Here is a 21,562-nt window from a genome sequence, read left to right as displayed (position 1 = left end):
AGGTGGCGCAGGAGTAGGGACTGGAGTGGGAAGTGTGGTAGCTCCCTAGGAGTCAAAGGAGGGGTTTCAAAAAGGAAGGCTTTGACAATGTCGGTAGTTTGATAAGCAGCAGGGAAGTTTGTAAGATAAAAGGATGAAATAGGACTATTAGCTTTAATGGTCATACATTTAAATTTAGGATCCACATTTCATCGCTGAAATTTTCATGTTATGAGGTGAGTGGAAAACAAATGGCTACATGTTAGGGGTGAACAGGGAGTGAAAAACTGGTAATTTCAACTAAAGGCAGATACGACCATAACTTCTCAACTTAATATTTTAATAAGGAAAACAGTGGTAGGGAGAGAGAGGGGGAGGGAAGGGGAGAGACACAGAGAGAGAGAGACAGGGAGAGGCAGAGAGCCATAAAGCAGAAGAAGGAGGCTCAAATGAGGAAATATTTGTTCTGTATTTTATTTTTTAAGAAAACACAACAGAACAAAACAACAACGATGAGTGTGTTCACCGAGGAGAGCTGACTCTGTTTTCGGGGGAGGGAGGAGTGCTGAGGGTGGGCGAGTCAGGACAGAGGCAGGACGCACCCTTGCAGCCTTGTGCGGAGGACTGGGGCTGACAGCTAAGGATCCCCGGTGACAAGGTTGACCTTGAAGAGGAAACGGAACACCTTACCCTCGGAGAATGGAGGGAATGAGGAAGGGACTGATAGGGAGGTAGATAAACTATGTGGATGCAGACGGAGCAGGAAGTTGAGGTAACAGCCTAGAACTGCCTGAATCTGGCTGGCCCCGGGGAGGTGGGGTGAGGGGGCGGGGGTGGGGGTGCGCCAGTCTGGCAGGGACTCGGCACGCAGACGAAACCTGGGCTGGGAGGATCACAGCTTCAGAAATGGCCCAGAAGAAGCCACCACAGCTTCCCAGTGGGGTAGCAGTTCATAAGAATCACAGATCAGAGAAGAGATCCTAGAGGTTTCTACTCAACTCAGTTTAAGAAAGTGAGGTGGGGTGAGGACATGCTCAAGAGCAGTCGCTGGCACCTCTTAAAGTAGAAACCGGGTCTCCTGGACCACACTTCCCACCCCCTTAATCAATCTCTCTCTCTCTCTCTCTCTCCCCCCCTCCCCCTCTCCCTCTCCCTCTCTCTCTCTCTCTCTCACACACACACACACACACACACACACACACACACACACACACACCCCACCCCCCTCCAGCTGGCTGAGTTTCCCTCATTCATCCACTCTTTTCCTTGAAAATTCTTCCCTGACCTCTTTTCCCTTCTCATCTAAGTCAGACCCCATAAGGGCTGCTGTGCACCCTTTATCTTTCTTTTATGGCACCACAATTGGAAATTCTGTTTGTATTTATGTGATTATTAAGTGTTCCTTTTCCCAGTAGATACTATAAGCCACATGTGGACAAGGACTTCTTTTGTTTACGCCCGTATACAGGTCAGCACACAGCTCAACAGCTACCTCCATACAGGTATATATGGATGTATATAGCAAGCACATGGTGTGGGAGAACAGTAGTCAGGCATTTTATTCGCAAATTCAAGTTTTGCATTTGTGAAAAATGTCCACTGTGGGGGTTCCAGAAAGGTGACTTACACTGATTCTATAGGTCGGGCATATATATGGAAAATGCTTAATACGCATTTGTTGAGTGAGTACGAATTTCTGCGCTATTGAAATTTTAATTTCCCTAAGGAAAAAAAATACTTTGCCTCCAAGCCGTTATTGAAAGATTAAAGATATTACTGAAAGATTAAAAAAAACCTATTTAAACAAGCAAAATTAAGATTTTCCAAGCAATGTTATTTAGAATAAATATTAGACTTCATCAGTACTGTTTGAAAAACTGATTTATAGTGAAAAAACTGATCATATGACTAGGGTAGCTTTAGGGATCACATAACTAGAAAACCCAATGTTTAAATCCTGAAGCTTCATACTTTTGAATACCTCAGAGACATCTCTTACATCTGACTCTCAGATACTAAAAAAGTTTACCAATTTTTAGTGCAAAATTCATGCATGTGGAAACATTTAGAAAGACATCCCCAAGGAACTGCTTACCACCTTTCTCAGGAAAGGAAATTCATGAACATGTGAATTAAGATTAGTAGCATACAGTAGGCAAATATTTTTCCATGTCCCACCCAAAGCAAACATATGAAAATAGAAACTTCAAGGACAATTACAAAATATCTCCAAATTTAAAGACACAGTATCCTTTTCTGCTTTGGTTTCCCTCTATACTTTCATCAGAAATAAATATTCTTCAATCAGTCCCAAGTGAGAAGTTCTAGCAGGAAAACATTCTGATTGTGATGGAATTAATTTTTTCCTTATATATTTTTACGTTATGAAGCAAAAAAAGAAAACTGCATAGAAGGTGTTCAGATGTTTGTTAATTACAGATATTAAGAGACATCACCGAACCCACCTTGTCTAGCCCTTAATTATACCTACACACCCTTACATTCTAATACTTTCCTGGAAATTTTAACTTCCAATAGAGGCTACCATAATCCCCATTACCAACCCAAGTGTCCCACTGTTTAGACATACAAACTGTAGCTCCCCAAATGTCACAGTGTTAGCATAAGAACGCTTTGTTAATATTCATTTGGGCAAGTTTCGGGGAACATTAATCCTTGAGTTTTCAGGGCAGACTAATTTCAGTCTATCCTGTTGTCCATCTAACATGTTTTGCATTTTAATAGAAAGTTTGGTAGCTACAGCTCATACCAAGATCACTATCAGTCAGGCAGGTTATTGCTCAGCCTGGCCACGGAGGAAAAGCACAACGAGAAACGTAACCTTTTCCAGGCATTTTGGACGGCACATGCACGGTCCAGGACTGGGCTGGAAGGGTATCGTACCAATTCTCTAATAACTCCTCCAGGGCTCACCACTCCTGTTTCTAGGAATTTCTGACTCTAAGATCTGTTGAGCTGTGGTTCGCTCACATTCCTTCCTGTCCCATCTGTAACGAAGGCCCCTGGTTACTCCCTCATGGAAGGGCACACATTCCCCCTTCCTCCCCGCTTACCGTATACTCTCAGCCTCTGCGTGAGGCTGGTATTCAAGAGGCTAAACTTCTGCATTTGGGAAAAGTATAATGTGAGCTTTCTAAAGGCAGACATATTGCTGACCCGGGGGGAAATAATTATTAGCATTTTAAATTTATTTTTTTATCACAGCATAGTACTAGGTTTCTGAATATAATTTAAAGGCATATCGCAGTTGTAATACTTAATTACTTTTGTTTTTTCCAAATTTTAAGATAAAATATATAATGGGTAATGTAAATACTTAAAGCATTGTGAACACACACAATAGCAATAGGAGAAACTGGTGTGAAAGGGTGTAAAACTAAACTTTATATAAATGTGTGTGTGTGTGTGTAAGCCTAAAAAATAAAACATGGTAATTTTAAAAAATGGAAAAGTTTAAGATATGGAAAATGCTGTGCTGAGATAAATTAATAAAATGCTGGAAAAAGGTCACCACATTTGCAAAATGGGAGCAGAATAGTTTCTGAAAGACAGCGGCCCATTTAGGTGATGAACAGCAGATGTCAAGTGTAGTTCGGCATAGACAATGGTGTTCTGATTAGCTTCAGGGGAGGAGGAGAAAAGGACCAGGCTCCAAAGGCAGGGAAGCCAAAGGGCCCGTAACAGATTGGGGCATGTAACTCCCTGGCACTCCTGGTCTCAGGACAAGAATAGTTCTCTACCCCTGTTTCTGCCAGTGAGTCCTGGTCCAGAAGAGTCCAGTTCGGGGGCGGCCACCGCCACATGAGGGTGGACAATCTGAGACACTGCTCAGGGCCCACAATCAGGCCAGGGGTGGCTGTGATCCTGTGAGATAAGAAACAGTTCCTGAAATGTATTCAGTGAAAAGGGCCTTTGTTGAGTCCTACAAGTGAGAGTTCTGAAGACAGTGGGGGCGGGGGGAGTCGCTGAGATTATCAACTAATTAAAAGAATCCTTGAATAGCATGCCATTTGCTTCAGAAAGTTTAGGATACCAACATATTGCTGCAGTGGAAGGGTACTCGCTGACCCTCCCTTACAGCCAAAGTCCGTTTCCCCAGCATAACCCATTAGGCAGCACAGCCCAGTGCCCCCGGCTCATCCTTACTGTGCGTGATGTGTGCGTTTCTGCGTGAGGGGCTGGGGAAGGAGGCTGTGCGAGTGCCACTCACGTGTGGGAGTCTTTCTGCTCCCTGAATTTCAGTTCTGCGTCTTGGACCTGAAGTCTAAGGAAGGCCTGTTGACTGCTTTAATGACCATTTTACAGTAGGTTAACCTCGATACCGGACCCTGCCTGTCTCAGTCTGAGCACGACTTTATAGAAGGAGACAGATTTATTCGCTTCGCAGTCCAATGAAAGCCAAGTTATTCATAGGTACGGTGGTGAGTGCTAGAGAAGATTTAGCGTATAGTAGAAAGGATGCTAGGCTAAGAGTCAGCATGTCCCTGGATTCTCACCCTGGCCTTGCTGTTAATTCAGAGTCATGTGACTTTGGCCAAGCCATTAACCTCCCTGGGCCTCAGTTTCCTCAGATGGGAAATGGAGATGCTGAGCCAACTGATCCCTTTTTGGATCTAACACTCCAGAATGAATGTGGTCTGTGTGTTCGGAGGAGGGAGAAATCACCGTGGGACCGGATGGTCAGCAGTTTTCATGATAGAAATAGGGCGGTCTGCGTACTTCCTGCCAAGTCAAATTTCTCTGTTGCAAACTAAACCCAGAGTACAGACATGTCTAATGTACATGGAGAATGTCCCTGGTAACCTCTGCCTCATAGCTAATCACTGTTGGAAGTTTTTTCTTCCAGATATTTTACTTGTAAGTGCTAATTATAATCATTATTATTGCTAAGTTATGAAGGGGGCCCCAAAACCTCTTGGAATTTATTTATATTAAAAAATTGTGTATTCATTCTTACATGTTTAAACTTTGGTCACTTCAAAGTACTCTCCATTTGATGTAATACACCTGTCAAGACTTTTTCCCACTGCCAAAAGTTTTTGAACTCATTGATTTTGATGTCTTTCAGTGCTTTTTTTTTTGTTTGTTTGTTTGTTTGTTTCCCCTCTTCCACATTAGCAAAACGTTTCCCTTTGAGGACTTTTTTCTTCCAGGGAATCCCCCCCAAAAAAAAAGTCGCTCTGGGCATGACTGGGTGAATAGGGAGGTTGGGGCACAAGGATCTGGCCATTTTTGGTCAAAGACTGCTGAACACTCAACACAGTGTGGGCAGGTGTGCTCAGATATCACCCATCATGAAATGGGCAAACGTGTTGAGTCTTCAAAAAAAAAATTCACTGAGGCCAAATGCAGGAACCCATCTACTTCTCAGGAACCTGTCTACTTCTCCCCAGTTACCTCCCCTTTATTCAGGTGGGACTCAGCACCATCCACGCGACAACTCCTGACTTGGCTCTCTCTCCCCCAGGTCTGGCTTTTGGTTGCTCAGACTGCAGCCAGAGATGAAAATCTTACCACTTTCCAGATTAAAACCTTCAATAGCTTCTCCCTGTTCTTAAGATAAGGACCATTGCCTTATAATGGTTGTATTATCTGTCATTCACTCTGAAATACGTCAGGATAGATGGTCTGAGTTTTATGAGTGTGATTTTAATCTGCACTGTAGATTGTCAATTAAAGGAGCTGCCCAGATCAAGCACGGGCACTTCAGAGATGACTGGTAAGCAGGTTCTTATCTAAGGGCTGCATGCAGTCCAGAGGTGGTCTCCGCAGTTGTGTTAGCTTCTTTTATCTCAAACCAGCACGGAGGACTTTGTTAATTAGCAAATGGATGTTAGAGGTTATTTTTGGGGGGGCGGGGGGAGGCAGTGGAAGTAGGTGGAGAAGGGTTTTGCAAAGATAAATGGTGATGGAGAGACTTGACTTGGGATGCTGAACACACAATACAGTGTACAGATGATGCACTGGAGAACTGTGCACCTGAAGCCTGTATAATTTTGCTAACCAGTGTCACTAAATAAATTCCGTAAAAAGGAAAAAAGAAGTTATTTTTCCTTGGCAGAGTCAGTTTTGTGTAAGATGTGTGGATTGTCTAGAGGTGGTGGGCAGGGGTGTCCAACCCCTTTGAGGGCGGCACGCGGCCCAGGATGGCTATGAATGCGGCCCAACACAAAATCGTAAATTTACTTAAGACTGTTTTTTGGCTCATCAGTTTCCGTTAGTGTGTGTGTATTTAATGTGTGGCCCAAGACAATTCTTCTTCCTCCAGTGTGGCCCAGGCATGCCAAAAGGTCAGACACCCCTGGAGGCATTCCCACCCTTGTATCATCCTGTAGAAGCCAGAGTCCAGTTACCTGCGGTCACAACAGTTCCCAATGCTCGTTGCTAAAAATGCCTTGTCCAGCGGTTAGCTCCAAGGCTTCTCTACGGAAATGCTTAGATTAGCTCAGCCCTGCCTCCAGAGCGTGTCATACCACCTCTGCAGAACTATCCGTGAGATACTGGGTTGGCCAAAAAGTCTGTTTAGTTTTTTCTGTAAAGTAAAAGAGACATTTTTTCATCTTTACCAATAACTTTATTGATTTGGCTGTTTTGAGTATGTCGACTATCTCCCACGTGGTATAACATTGATTGTTCTCGATTAATGTCTCTATTTGATTGCTACCAACTTCAGCTGGTCTACTGGACTGTGGAGCACCGTGCAGTGAGAAATCTCCAGCACAAAACTTTGCAAAGCACTTTTGATATGTTCAATCGGTCACAGCATCTTCTCCATAGACTACACAAATCTTTTTTTGCATTTCAGTTGTATCTTTACCTTTCTTGAAATAATATGCTGAAAACATTGCATATTTTCTTCCATTTTCAATATTAAAATGGCTACACAAAACTCACCAATTTTGATAAGTTTTTAAAAAATGCACACTGATATGATAGCTGTCACAATACAATCTAACAAAATTGTTTCAAATGAAATTAAAGACAACTACTAGAGCCATCATATTGGAAAAAAACAAGCAAACTTTTTGGCCAACCCCATATATAATTGCAGAAACTAAAAGAACAGAAAAAGGGACTCCATTAAGCTTATAGAACAGCATGTGTGATTTTTTGATTCCTGCTTACTAATTAATGTGTTGAATGGAGCCTGAGATTTGCTTCTGGACCAAGTGCAGGGCTGTGAGGAAGGAGACCTTTACCCTCACCCCTGTCTAAATCCCCAAGGTTTCCACATCCACCCCTCAAAAACCCAACATAAAGAAGAAGGGCCAGACAGGTTGAGGTCAGATTATTGCACGTGTCCGAGGAAGGCCTGCTCGATCTCACTTCTGCCTACCATCACCATCACCATCTGTCTCCGTCTCTGTCTCCCTCCAGGAACGTGGCCACCTCAGGAGTGTGAGCAAACTGCCCGTATTCCCACAGCCCTCGACCCCTTCCACCCAGTTAGATCCCTCTCATCTGTCCTCAGGGGAACCCTCCCTGCTTCCCAGACACGTGACAGCTCCTGGGCCATGCAGCACAGTGCCCGGGACCCCTCCCTGCTGTCCATGCGGGAATGCAGTGACATGTCTGTGTGATTCATGTCTCAACACCTACAGGACGGTGTCCAGGTCCACTTTGCTCACCTTTGTACCCTCACCAGCTGCACAGCTCTGTGTGTTCCACAGGAGACCATTTAGATTTCAGCCTATAAGGCAACGTGGGGGAAGGGAGGAAGCTTTTTATGTCACAAAGTTCACTCAGTGGCGTGGGCCCTCCACCGTGAAAACTCTTTCTGATGTATAGATATTTAAATCCAACCAAGCTTAAAAGGCGGCGGATGAAGACTATATATAAGACCACAGGCAAGGCAAGGGTCCTTTCTTTTAAATGTGATAAATGCCACCTTACTTATTTTGAAAGTCCTTCATAGAAATGAGGGCCAGGAGAACTTCACCTTCCTCACCTCCCATTTCTCCATATGTTAGAGTTTCTTTTCACCTGGACTCACAGCATGATCACTCGGGCAGGCCAGGAAGTTCTGCTCTCCCGGACGGCTCCTGCTTTGTTTCCCCCAGACTGAGTCATGGGCGCCCTCCCACCTGCTGCTGGTGCAAACACTACATTTCACCCCTGAGTTCTCTACCTGCTGGAGGTGCAGGGAGCCTTTACAACTCCCTGTGGTCCAAACCTCTCATTTCACATTCGAGAAAACCAAAGGCCATAGAGGCCAAGAACCCGATTTGGTAAACATTTGCTAAGTGCAGGCACACTCCAGGGGAAGCAGTTAGGCAGCTTCCTAGTTTTATAGAGAAGGAAGCGGAAACCCAGGGGGATTACGGAAAATTCCTCCCGAGGCCCCACAACCATCGGCAGAGTCGGGATTCACACCCGAGGAGGGCCTGGCTCTCATTCAGTCTCCTCTGGGAGAGAGGCTCACCTTTTCGTTCCTCTCAGATGCCCTGCAGAAGTGCAGTGGCCCCTGTGGCTCAGGGAGGGTCAAAGACACTACCCCTGCCCCAGGTTTCTTTTCAAAGGGCTCTCAGAAACCACGCAGGTGGTGAGCACAGCAAACACAGGGAGTAAAGGGATTTAATGGGACCAAACACGCATATGATGCTGTCATCTGTGTTTGGGAGGATGATCCTGGTGATTTCTGACTTCTGGGCGTGTGCGTACGTGGGCCGCACCCAGTCGCACCTGCCATTAGGGGCCCTGCAAAGTGCTAGGGTGGCGAATTCTTGAGTTTTTATTTGTTCGCTTGTTTTGCTTCTTGTTTGTCTAATTAACTCTTGCAGGACAACTGTCTCTCAAGGGTTGCAATTTCTGCTAAATAATATCAATTATTCAGCAGAACCTACTTCAGCAGAAATCGAAAACCCACTTTAGCTTTATTATTATTATTCTTACGTAAAAGTCACACTCCTTTGTCCCATTAAATCTTTGAATTTGGACAGGGTATTAAATTAAAAAACAAGCCTCTAGCTTTCTCCATACCAGTGGGCTGTGACTACTCTGCCTTCCTTTGGGGGCTGGCTCACCTTCCCAGCACCACAAGTTAGTTAGCCCTGTGCTTTGGCGCCAGAAAGCGTTGCATCTTTAATAGAGACTATAACAGAGACAGACTCATTTTATGGTGGGCCCTGGGGGGCGGGGGTCAGGCCTCCAGCCGTGGTCTTCTGACACTGGGCCTCTGCCTGGGCTGCGGTGTATTTCTGAAGCTTTCGTTCCCTCCACTCCTAGAACACTTGGCTTTCCTCACCAAAACCAAATCCCAGCGAGAATCATAAAACCTGCCAGGTCAAGTTTAAAAGGGAATGCAGATAAATCGTACTTTGTAAACTACATCTTCACTGTCTCGCCAATGAATTCTGTTTTATGATTCTCTTCGGCAATGACTGCAGTAGTAAATGCATTTGGTTACATACTAGGTAGCTAGCAGACCAGGGTCCAATCCCAGGTTGTCTAGACGTTCCCAACTCCTCACAGGGTGGACAGAGGCTGGGAAACAGGGAGGGGAATTTCCCTGAAGTACTTTGGGCTTGGGTGTAGGGCTCAGGTTTAGAAACAAGAGGTCCTACTCTAGTTTTGTTTCCAACTTGTGGGGTACCCTTGAACCCCTTCTCTCCAGGTCTCAGTCTTCTTATCCTCACAACCAGGTGTTTTGACCCCTAGGGGGTCATGATGCTGTAATCTATGGACATTTTTTTTTTTTTGCCTCAGTTTAAGAACAGGCCTAGAAATGTCTTTGGAAAAAATCAAAATCTTTTTATCATGCAAAGAATCAAATGAAAAGCTTCAAAAGAGCTCACATCATTCGAAATATAAAGTTTAATTAGTTGCCATCGGGATCCATATATGGAAAAAGGACAGAAGAAAGCCAGGTGAGGAAAGAAACATTTTTTTTTCCTGAGGCATTTTCAAGCTTCTATAAAATAGGTACTTCAAAATCATCCCTATACATTTTCAAGCACCTTTCTAAGTTTGGTACAGTGTATATGGAAAACAAAATAAGACCCAAAATTGATCAGATCAAAAATTCCCCCAAAGACCAAATATAAAACCTATAGTGTTTCAGCGCATAGACAGAAGACTGGGCTTGGGGTCAGTAGACCTGGGTTCGAATCCCGACTGAGTGACATCGCTAAATCTCAGTGTCCTTCCCTGTGGAAGGGGCACAACAACCCCACCTGTATAGATAGATGTCTGTGGGGCAGTTGGGAGGTCTAATGGACAGAATAACTACATAAAGAACCGTTTCATGATAACTAATTGCCTGCCCCAAAATTCTCACTTATACTTGGGAAATTTACCTGAGATGCAGATTTGGAACTTCAGTATTTGAACTGCCTCTTGGAAAAACCACCATCATCACCAAAATGAACCTTCTTTTTCAGTGGTGAAGAAACACAGGCAAAGGTTCTAAGCCAAGCTGAAGGCTGGGAAACAATGCAGAACTTGGCAGTCCAGAACCATCTTCGCTTCCTCTCTTACTTTCCTTAGAATCCAATTTGGCAGCCAGTCCGGTGGGGTGAGCTTTGAAATGCCTCGCAGATCGGACCATTGCTCCCTTACTTCTCACCATCTCTGCCTCCGTCTGAGCTGTCCTCACAGCATGCCCAGATGACAGTACGGCCTCATGCTTCTCCCTTCCAGGGCCTCCTCGGGGCCTTCTGATTAGCCTTTCTAGGAAAAAGCAGACTTCCTTCTACACCAGGAACGAACTTGCCCTTGCAGAGGCTCTGTCTGGTCTGGGAATTCCTTCCCCTGACTGCAGACTGCAGAGTCCAGCCTCAGGGCCTGTGCTCTGGCTGTTCTCCCTGCCTGCAGTGTTCTTCCACTGGCCCCTCTTACTCCCATCCCCCTGCTCCCTACAGTGCCTGCTCCTCAGACTCCACTGTGCTTAGGAGTAACCTGGGATCCTGCTCAAATGCCGGTTCTGATCCAACGGATCTGAGGTGGAGTCAAGACTGCACCTGCGACCAGTTCCCAGGTGCGCACCCCGTGGGTTCCGCCCCTCACCCGCTGCATCCCCTCCGTCCGACTGCCGTGCTTGGGTTTCAGTTTCTTCACCTGTAACACAGGAATTCTGCCTGCACTTCTGGAGTTGAGGTGAGACTTAAGTTAGGTAAGTTAGGTAAAGTGCTCTGGCAAGGGGTGGTAGATTGCAAAAATGGCCACAACTCTCCACCCCTTCTGAATCTTCACAATTCTTTCCACTTGCTCTTGAAATAGATCGGTAGAGAAGCAACTTGTGTCCGTGTCAGCCTAGGCCCCAGTGCTCCCTGCTTCCACGGCCGCTCTTACACCTACACTAGGGCTCCCCAATGTTGGGGGGCAGGAGGCCCCTCTGCCCAGCTAACTCAGCCTGCAGTCAGCCAATACGCAGAGGCAGAGCCACCCTGGTGACCTTGGGGACACAAGGAAGCCTGGGAAAGACCAGCCCCAAACTGCTGATCCACAGAGTCATAAACTAAATAAATGGTGGTTGCTTTAAGCTCTTAGGGTTTAGAGTAGTTTGTTAGGTAAATGATAGTCTATATGTAAACTATTTCTCCATAAACCATGCCTATACTATTTTAAGAAAAAGGCACTTAACAGAAAAAGAATTTTCCATACCACTGAAATTTGTACTTTTTGGATAGTGTAGGAAGATAACTGAACTGGGCATTGGGATTTCTGAGGTCCTGGTTCCAGTGGATTTTCCAATGGGCAGCTTCAATACCATGGACATATCGTTTAAGCTTTTTGAGCCTCATTTTTCTTTTTCTAGCTCTAAAAACGTTTGAAGGTGCATTTTCCCAAAATGCAATACTCGTTTCCTTGCTCACACATAGTCCTGAACCCAGTTTTCTTTTCTTGCGGACTTAGGTCCCTGCATTGCCCTCTCCATTCGGCAGCTGGTTATGGCTGCATTTCACACTGCATCATACTAGCCGTACACTGAACCTGCAAGGTGGGCTTCCTTGCCGAGGACCAGGAACTCAGACAGCCAAGCTCACTGGGGATCAAGAGATGAATATGCAAGGCCACGGAAGTCCTGGTGAGGATCTAAGTATGCAGCTCTGCACCGTGTGCAGGGCAGGCAGGCTTCTTTCACTCCCGTCCAGGCTGCAGTAAATGCTCTGGAGCACTGAGGGTGTGTAGTCTGCTCACCAAGTAAGAAGGATACTGTTCTGCGACCATCCAGTACGCATCAAATCTGCCTCTACCACACATCAGTAACCCAAGACAGGTCCTCAGTCACCAAATGGGTGGGAGATTTAACACCAAAATTAAAGGACCTTTCAAAACCCGTGTGTGTAGAGATTCAACTCTGGGACGAACGAACAAGTGAATTACAAATATGTCCAAATACCTGTTATATTAAAAAGCTATACATACGGCCATGAGTCAATAACCAAGGAGACCTTTCTTCTCTGATAGGCATTCAGTGACTTTCTCACACCACTTGTGTCACCACTGGGAGTCACCACTGTGGCACTATGCTCCCGCAGTAATAATAACAACACAGTCTTCTCCATGACAGACAGCAGGCCATGTTGTGACCAACTGAAAAGAAGAGGCTGTTCTACTGCCCACTTTCCCTACTGTTACACAATCAAAACTCGGGTATTTTTATTACGAGAAGCTAAATCAGAGAACAAGTATAAAATACGGGGGTGACACATTATCTTAACTTTGCCTTCAGGTGTATACATTTAAGTCTATATAAAGAAGCACTAGGTTGTTCAAAATGTGAAATATATTTGGCTCATTTTTGCCCCCAAAACTTTTTTCTGTGATGGAAACACAGTATGTGGGGCCCCACAGAGATTTCAGTCAGTAAGCAGAGCACTGCAATAAAACGTGGTTTATGGTTATCTACTGGGAACAAACGTATTCAGAAATGATATGTAAATTATCGTGACTTCAGAGACTTGAGCCACCTAACATTTTCTCTGAGTTCCTATCCTCAATACCTTTCCTAATTATTTTTTTGAATCAATTCACTTCTCTCTCTCCTCTCATGTGGGTTTTTACAGGAGCAGCTTTGCTGGTATCTGCCCCCCTTAATCCTTCTCACCGCAGCCTGGGACTTTCTAAAATACAAGTCTGCTCTGCTCCAAGTCCCCGGGGCTTCTCTGAAGACTGTCCGCCAGATGAAGGTGGGGACTGTGTCCCTCCCCAGCACCTCACCGTGGGGCTGCAGTCTCTGGGTCCACGCACGAGCGGTCTCCAGGGCCAGATCGGGGCTCCATTTAATTCTAGAGAGCCACCTGTCCTCTGAACCTTCCGTGCTAGGGCTGAAATTTGCGACACGATATTCTTTTTGTCTTATGCAACTCGAGAGTGTCTTTTCTAAGATGCTCGATGACTCTGAGTCAGTATTTCAAGCTCTTTGAAGTATCTGCTTCGGGGCACATGTTCCTCTGATGGGTGTGTTACAGGCATGTTTTACGATAGGGTTGTTTTGATGACACACATTCCTTCTGAGGATTCCAAACTCCGTGGGACATGCTCAGGGTACAAAGAGATAAAAGATTTCGTTTCATTTTTCTCAACAGCATCCACCTGGTAAGCAGACAGAAAAGAAAGCTGCGGCTGGGTGACTCACCCACCTGCGGAGGGCTGAAGGCTGAGTCTGCCCTCCCTTATCAACGCCTCTTTTCCCAATATCTAGAAGTTTTATCTGCAACCAGATAATCCATCTAAAGACCAAACAGGGAAGGAAAATAAGGCGTGACAGGTACTATTTAACCAAGAATCCCCCAAAGAGTCCAAGATTCAGGGTGATTGGAAAAATTGTTAAACTTGGGGAGTTTGAAACATTCCCGGTGGAGGAAAGCCAGTGACAGGGAGGCTAGTCTTCAGTTATTCGGAAGCTGGAGTCCATTCCAAGAAGCACAGTCAATGGGCTCTTGGGCACCCAGGGCAGGGCAGTTCCCAGAGCCAGAGGGCAGTGCCTGCTCTGCCCATGGGCTGGGACTGGATTCTGGCCAGAGCTGAGCCAGGCGGTGATTCTGGGCTCACAGGGGCACCAGGTAAGAAGTCAGGGGAATCCTTGCATTTTTTAGGCTCATGAACATATTACATTGGTATACACGTTTTTGTTTTCATTTCTAGATATGCCAAAACTCCTAGCACATAGCCAAGATTGCTCACATTTATGTTTCCATGTCATTACCCACCTAAATCTTCAGCCACTGGGGAGGACCAGGGCCTGGGGCAGGCGCCACGAGACAGGCGCTTACCTCAGAGCTGCTGAGGAAGGGCAGGATCAGAATGGACTGACAAAAGTAACTAAACAACTAAATAAGTAAGGTGAACCCTGCCTCCCTTTATCAGTGCCTATTCCATTCCTCCTCTGAGGTCAAGGCAGCTCCCTATAACAGACTCTTCGCACTTTAGATCAACGCAAGGAGCCCCGGAACCCCACGTCCAGCGCCTCACGTCACCATGTCCCTGAGCTGCCTGGTGACCGCTACGGTGTTCTACGGGCACTGCTGCTGTTTAGCCTTGAAAGGGTTTAACCTCTGTCTCCTCCTCAAAACAGTGATAGCTGAAGGGTTAAATGGGGGAATAAGTGGCAAGTATACATCCCATTGTCTTTAAAAGCAGCCACCGATGTCCATTTCTTTCTCACTCAACTGTCCACTGTTGCTCGTCTTTCCCCAGCTGCTGCTCCTTTCAATGGCCCGGTTACAACCACCCAGGACATCCGCAAGTCCCGGTGAGACGCGTCACCAGTAACTCCCTCTTCGTAGTGACGGGTAGAAAATACCCGTCCTTAATGATTTTGAACCCCCACATGGAGCACCACTGATCTCTTCTCCATTCACTGGGCAAACATCTATACTGCAATGCAAAATACAATGTGCTAAGTTACCAAAGGTAGTCTTTATTGTTTTTAAATTTAATTACAGTACTGGAGAAAAGAAACCAAAACACTGATTTCTGTCTTACATCACTGGAAAAATTCTTCAGGGGTAGTTTGTGAAACTCTCACCTCATCAGGGCAGCCAAGGTCAAGGAGACTCAAGTAACCCACCAGGAGGAACTTGCCTCATTATTAAATATTCAGCAAACAGTTTGTGACCATTTAACCCTTTGCACCTACCACCCTCTTTCAACACCTGCTCCCACCCGGCACTACACCCTGTCCCCTCCACACTTGCCCGCTGCCACCCAGGCGCCACCACCCTAAGGGGACAAACCCTGGGACCCAAGGACGTTTCAAAGAAACCGCGGTCACATTCTATTTCCGTTTTAAATGTGGGAGGGGGGACTTAGAAATAAGGGAAAATCTCTTACACTTTTTCCAATTCAAGTTCTCGGGCATTGTTGTAAGTTCATTAATTAAGGATTTAAAAACAAAGTGTTTCATATGCCAATTAGATACCAAGCTTTACAAACTGTTTAGATCTTTGGGGAATTTGCAAAAGCCGCCCCCCTCCCGTCCCGTATCCTGGATTTTGCCTCTTTTCGTGACTGGTATGAATGGTATGACTTGTGCGGAGTAATCAAGTTGACCATCGCCTCATCCCACTTTTTTGCCTCACCCCACGGCAAAAAGAAAGAAAGAAATAAAAATAACTCGCGAAAGAAGTCGGGGAAATAATGCCACCAAGCCGAGTTTCGCAGCGGTCAAGACTTTGCCCTCCCCGCGGCGGGACCCACGCGCAGGCCGGGAGACGGTCCTACCTGGGGCCCGGTGGAGGCGGCGGCGGTGGCGGCGGAGTCGGGGTCGCGGCGCCCATGCTCGGCGGGCCTCGGGCGGCCGCGCCGGGAAACACTAGCGGCTCCGCGCTGCCCAGAGCCCGCGGCGCTCGCAGCTGCCGCTCCGGTGCGGTCATTGGGCCGGCGCATCACGTGGCCCGGCCCTAGGCGAGCCTCCCCAGCACGTGTAACCCTTTACCTGCGCGCCCCGCGCACCGCGCGGGGTTGTCCTGGAGGTCCCCTGGCTGCACCCCGGGCCCGCGCCCGAGCCCCTGGAACCCGACTTCCGACCCCCGGCAGCAGGGGCTGGCCTTCCAGACGCACTGGAGCAACAAGCAAGCAAACAAACAACAACAACAAAACACCCCAAGAGCTCGGCCTCTGGCATTCACACCCAGGCCGGACTTTTCCCCGTGTTGGGAAACTTTTCCTGTCTGCTGTCCCATGATTCTGGACGCTAGCGGGGAAATAAATAAATGCACCCCTTGCAAGTAGATTTGTACCCCTCACCCCCGAGTGTTTCTGTTTCCTCCGCAGTTATGGCACTAGCCGCTTAGACCCCGTGGGTGCACTGTCGCACGCCTTTGTGACACAGATGGTCTGAGAAGCCCCGAAGACGCTGCCATGATTCCCGGGGAGGCTGCGCACGCACGCCTGCACCCTCTAGACCACAGTGCGAGTTCAGTGAAATGCGTCTCTGTCCCACCTCTCCACTCTTTTCCTGGGGTGGGAGCCTCAGCTGCAACTCGTCGTCCAACCTACTGAGCTCCACGCTAGTACACGTAATCTACGCACCCAAAGTACTGCTTAGGTATGGGACAGTCTTCACCTGCGCTCCCGAGTAAACGTTCGGTGAGACGGAAAACGTATGAAGCAACGGCGCCACCTAGCTTACCTTCTTCTCTCCCCGCGTCCAGCTCATCCGGGGGTAAACAGGATGCTGGAGAAGAAACCGCGCAGAATACCATTTAAAGATGGACATACTGCCCTTAGTTTTTAATGTGTCCACTTAAGTGACTCCCGCGCCATTTACATGACATTTTCCTTTATGGAATAAAACTCACTTTCTGAATCTTCCCAGTCGCGTAGTAACTACAGGCTTTAAAGTGATAGATTTATGAAGTTATACTCTCTTTTACATTATTTTCTGGTAAAATCCTGGGCTACAATAAAGGATCTCATGTCTAACTTCTAGTCGATGTTTTAGAAATGTCCACAGGATATTGGCATGTTTATGAGTTAGGTTATTCCAACCATAAAGACTTTGGTATTTATCTTACGTTTTAAATTGTGGTTCCCGGACCAGCAGAATGAGCACCATCTTGGGGAATTTAGTAAAAACACAAATTCTTGGGCCTCACCCCAGACACACTGATTCCAAAATAGCGGGGGATAGGGAAGGCAATGCACAGTTCAGTTTTTGAATCACTGCTCTTAGTATGGTCGAGCGGCTGGTTAAGTTACCTTCACGTAGTAAAGGCTGGGATTCTATGAGGGCAGAGATGATGGTGTTTCGGTAACTTCACATTACCAGGGTTACATAATGTGATGCTGATACACTGAAACTGAACCCTCTGATGAGTCTACGCAGAATGGGACCTGGACTTCCTGCAGATCACACGGAGTGCCGAATGGAGATCGAGGGGTCCTTGTGCAAAACACGGAAGAAAAACCTGTGGTTTCTTGAGGCATGTGGAAGTGAAACCAGCGTAATTCACTTAGTTTTTAGTGTGTGTGTGTTTGTTGGCATATTGATTGTTTCCAAATGATGATGAGTCGTGGAAGAAGGAAAGCTCATGTGAGTAGATCTGTTAATATAGTTTTAAATTTGTCAATATAGTTCTAAAAAACAGACAAAAACTTTAAATGCATACTGTTGGCTTACATTGTAACAAAAAAAGCACCACATGAGGCGGCATTTTAGATTTTTAAGAAAGAGATAAATGGTTCAATTGATTTTTTTATAATTATTTATTTATTTTCCTCACCCAAGGACATTTTTTTTCCATTGCTTTTAGAGAGAGAGGGAGGGAGAAAGAGAAACACCAATATGAGAGAGAAAGATCGCCTGGTCGCCTCTCCTATGTGCCTGTCTGTACTGGGGATCATAGGCACCCAGACCATGGGCTGAACCCCCGGACAGGGTGGCTTCTCTGCCTTTAGCTCATTGATTTCTTCAGTGTATGAACAGTGTATTTCCAATTGCCTACATAGATGGCTTAACCTTTGACTCCCTAGGTCCAACTTTATTTTATTATTTCTTCAACTTCCATCTCCTAAACTGTTCATTTTTATATTTGCCACTCTGCTATCCACCCAGTTTCAACTGAAACTGGAATTTGTTTTCTCTCTCCATCACTCACTTCTGCCAGTTAAACCCTAAAATAGCTCTTGCACTGTCCCTTCCCGTAGCATTCTCCCTGCTGCTGTCCTAAGATCCAATTCTTCTCCTTCCTCGCTCAGGTCATTGCAATAGTCTCTTTACAGCTCTCGCCCATCTCTGATCCACCTGACACAGCACTGCCTGAGTCATCCAAAAACGCCGTTCCAACCAGGCCATTGTCCTCCTCAAAACATTTTTCATGATTGCCCGTTCACTACCAAATAAAGTCTAAAATCCCGACACAGCATTCGAACTCATCCAGAACATACTCCGACTCTGTTTTTGCTCCCACCGGTTCCGCCACCTGAGATGTCTTTCGGACCTGCTGATGGCTGTCCCACGTCTCTTTCAGGCCTCAGCTCTTTGTCACCTCCTCTGGGCCACTCTTTCCAATTCCCACAGTTCATTGCTCCTCTGTGGTGCATACTCTGCACTTGGCTTTCACTCTTATTAACAACTTTGTATCACCATCTGTCTCACATCTGATTTAGTTGTGTTTTCTTTAGACTGTCAGATTCTGGAGGGCAGGAGTTGTGTGTGGCTAGTTTTCAAATCGCCCTAGGGCATAGTGTAGTGCTTTGTACGTGGCAAGCACGCAGTCTTTGCTCTGTCTTTGACCCTAGGACAGAAGACGTCGAGTTAAACAACCAATTCCATGTCTGGGAAGTGCTTTAATGCAGATATTAACGGTCAACTCCTATATTTTCTCTGAGAACTGAAAAAGAGAAGAGGGTCTAAACTTCCATGTAAAGGATTTAGATTAGTATCCAAGAAGGAATTCCCTGGTGTGGGTAGGGGAGCCCTTTTCAGGAGGGGTCGATGTTAAACAGCGGTCAGCCTCAGCCACGCGAAGACGGAGGCAATAAGCCTGACGGATAATGCAACATCTTAAGTTTCTCTGAGAATAGTTGTTTCATGAAACTAGATACAAGGTTTCACCTGGTAATTTCCTAGTTATCATCATTTAAGCCCTCCATTGCTGCCTTGTTTTTTTAAAAACAGTGTGTGTGTGTGTGTGTGTGATTCTAACATCTGAGAGGTGATAAGAAGAACAAGTATACATGGGAAAGGCTCGCCTAGTCTCTCACCTGTAGGGAATTCATGAGAGGCATGACCCCTTGGTTATCATCCTTCCCACTTCCAACCCCTGCCGCAAGCACACTGTCCTTGAACTTATGCAGAGGACTTGTTTCCTGTCTGTTTTCTTGTTAAGAGTATGAAATCCTAGAAGGCATTTTTGGCAAAATAAATGCCCAAATAAATATTTGCTAAATGAATAGTATATCAACCGTTGCAGTACACCTGAAAATCCTGAGAGACTGCGAAGACAGCCCCATGACTGTCAGAGCCCAGCAGGGTCTTTGATCTGACAGTTAGAAAATACAGGTCATTATCAGAAAGTGCCCCCTGGATACTCAATGCTGTATTTTTATATGCTTCGAGAAAGTTGACAAAAATGACACTGATTGTGTGTTGAAGTCCTGTTCAGCTCTTCTCCCTGGACCTCTATGTCTAGGTTTCTTCATCTGTAAACTTGGAATACTACCAGTACTTAACTCGTCAAGCTGTTGTGAGGATTACATGGCTTTGTACACGCGGAACTCCGAAAATACTGACGATTGCACAGCAAGCACGAACAATGACTGCTACGAGCAAGCTAACGACATCTGCGGAAGCTGGCAGAAAAAACCACCACCACACAGATCTATACAGTTTATCTTTTATTCATAGAAACAATACACACACGAGACTGTATATTGTTCGAAGACCGCAATAATTTTCTAGTGTAACAACTCTGTAACAAAATTTAACTAAATGTAACATTTATGAAAATATAAATCTCTGATTGGGTAATTCTTCCCAACAATACAAAGTTTACATAAAAACATTCAATGTGAGCTATCAGTTGCAAACAAGTTAGGAAAAATCAAGTCACTTGTTAAACTCTACTGGCTGTTACACGGAACGTTCACACACTACATGTACTCCATCTAGGCATTTACTTCTCAGAATCGTGTGGCGTGGAGGTCCCACTGGTAATGACAGGAATAAGATGTGTGGCCTGTGAAGCGCTAAGAAAAGCATTGACTCACACAATAAACTCCGGCTCATCTGCATGTGGGCTGGTCCTTCTCTGGACTCCCACCTACCTGGCTAGTAGCCAGACCAGGAGGAACACACTAACCCCCCCCTCCCCGAAAGTCACCATGGAGTGGGGTGTTCCCATCCAAATCACATCCCTTTCCAAAGTGAAATACAGCGGACTTGGATACCCTATAGGTTCGATCCTTTTGTTCCTCCCATTAGCTTCAACAATGAGTCACTGTATCTTTTTCTTCCTTTGCTCCCCATCATCCCTGTGAGGACTACAGCAGATACTACCATGATCTTTATCTTGCACTTTACAAGAACAGTACAGCAGGGAGGTTAAAGATCTGTCTACGGATATGTGATGAGTTCATGGCAGAGCCGGACCGAAAGCGAGTCAGTTCCTTGTTCATTGTTCTGCCTACGTAAGTCACAACAGCCACTTTCAAATAAAACCACACCAAACCACAACTACCGACATCCTTTGGAAAGTTATACAAGGACATACCATGTGAAGAAAATCACGTGCCCCTTTCGGGATGTAATATTTTCTTTTAAATAGGTGAAGTAGTTTTTTTAAAAAAAAACAATTTAATACATTTCACAGCTTCTGCTTTGAAACAGAGAAGACTAGAAAAGTCTCCAAAGAGTCCTCAAGCGGAAAGGGTGACAGAAAAAGAAGCATACATCCAGCGTACAGAAGTAAGAAAGTGCTTACAAACAGGGACGGTAAAGGACCCTGGGAGGCCCCAAACACGGACGGCATGTTTTAGCACAACGCAGGCATCTTCAGTGTGTCTCAGAGCATTTGGTCATCTGTCTGCGTTTCACCCAGGGGAAGAGAGGCATGAGAGTAAGGCAGGTGTCGTCAGCGTTCCGTAGATGGCATGTCGAGAAAGCTGTCCTTCCACTGGGATTTACTGCAGGGATTTAGGAAACCATTTACGCCTCTGTACAGCGGACTGAACAGCACAGACTTTTGTTAGCACAATGACAAAAGTGAGCAGGTGTTCGGATCAAACCTGTAATGCCCTTCCTGTAAGTCTTCCGTATGCCCGGCACAAACAGGCATTGAGAAAAGACACGAAAAGATTGTGGTTTCTTATTCAATGTGTTCTTTTGTAGCCCAGGGAATAGTATTTTTTTAAACCGTGTGTTCCGTTATACGGAAACCCCGGCATGCAATCGCCACGACTGTATTTTCTCTGCATGCTCAGTAGCCCTGTGACGGGGTGGGTAGTTCCTGTCCCAGTCCAGCTCGTGGCCACGCAGTTCATGCCTGTTCCCTTGGGAGACAGGGAGTATGTCTGGGCATTTTTGTTACATGATTTTGCACCATTTGCCCTCCCGTCAGCAGACTGGATTTACACAGTTGTCAGGACTGTAAAATGTAAGGAGATTAAGGCTGGG

General features: G+C 45.9%; 1 protein-coding gene across 4 annotated transcripts in view; it reads right to left on the bottom strand.

The window, feature by feature from the left end:
* The window catches only part of CUNH4orf19 (chromosome unknown C4orf19 homolog), a 78,905-nt gene extending 63,110 nt beyond the window's left edge, over positions 1 to 15,795 (bottom strand). For all 4 annotated transcript variants that reach the window (XM_045834450.1, XM_045834448.1, XM_045834449.1 and 1 more), the window contains exon 1: positions 15,667 to 15,795. The gene's annotated coding sequence lies outside the window, so the exon portion shown is untranslated. The remainder of the gene's footprint in view (positions 1 to 15,666) is intronic.
* Between the last annotated feature and the right edge of the window lie 5,767 nt (positions 15,796 to 21,562).

The sequence above is a fragment of the Phyllostomus hastatus genome, unplaced genomic scaffold (genome assembly GCF_019186645.2).
Source record: "Phyllostomus hastatus isolate PE091 unplaced genomic scaffold, TTU_PhHast_1.1 phas_contig_196, whole genome shotgun sequence".
NCBI classification, from domain to species: Eukaryota; Metazoa; Chordata; class Mammalia; order Chiroptera; family Phyllostomidae; genus Phyllostomus; species Phyllostomus hastatus.
Note: the sequence above shows the minus strand (reverse complement) of the source record. Positions and strands in the feature narration are given on the sequence as shown.